The sequence below is a fragment of the Magnolia sinica genome, chromosome 1 (assembly GCF_029962835.1).
Source record: "Magnolia sinica isolate HGM2019 chromosome 1, MsV1, whole genome shotgun sequence".
Lineage (NCBI taxonomy): Eukaryota > Viridiplantae > Streptophyta > Magnoliopsida > Magnoliales > Magnoliaceae > Magnolia > Magnolia sinica.
Genome location: NC_080573.1, coordinates 37,845,076 through 37,845,757, shown reverse-complemented (window position 1 = coordinate 37,845,757; position 682 = coordinate 37,845,076).

Here is a 682-nt window from a genome sequence, read left to right as displayed (position 1 = left end):
TATGCACACACACGCAAGGTCAAGATAAATGTGCGAAAGGTCACTGACATGCACGCGCACACACTCAGGGCTTCCAGAAATCAATGGGGGGAGTGCACTAGCGCCCAGTAAGGGATACGGGGAACCAAGGCATTACACTTCTTACACCCAGGAGTGGAGTTGTGATCTCAAGAAAGTTATTGTGGAACCGAAGAAAGAAAAAGAGAATAAAAAATAGATCTATGCACTTGCTTTTCGTATAACTTTTTATTTCAAATAAGTTGATGTACATTGGGAATCCCTTTTATTTTATTTAAGTGATGATATATTTTGCTATTTACATCGTGCATGAATGGTTGAAATGAATGTGATGAATTTATTTAGCTCATATAACGATCCGTGACTATGTAATTGAGTTGAGAATGCTTGGGTGCCGAAATCTGGAGTGTGACATCTACTGCTCCAACTTTTCACTCCATATGCAACGGTCTATAAGCGAATCAAACATGTAATAAATTGACAACCACTGATAACATCATAATAACAGGTATGGATATAATCACAATCACACTAGAAAACTATAAACACGTATTAAGCACCCAATAATCCTATAAACATAAATTACATGCATATGAGAAAAAGTTTGGATGTGCCCCAACCCTTGTACAAAATAGATAAGTGTAAAACACCCAATAATCCTATA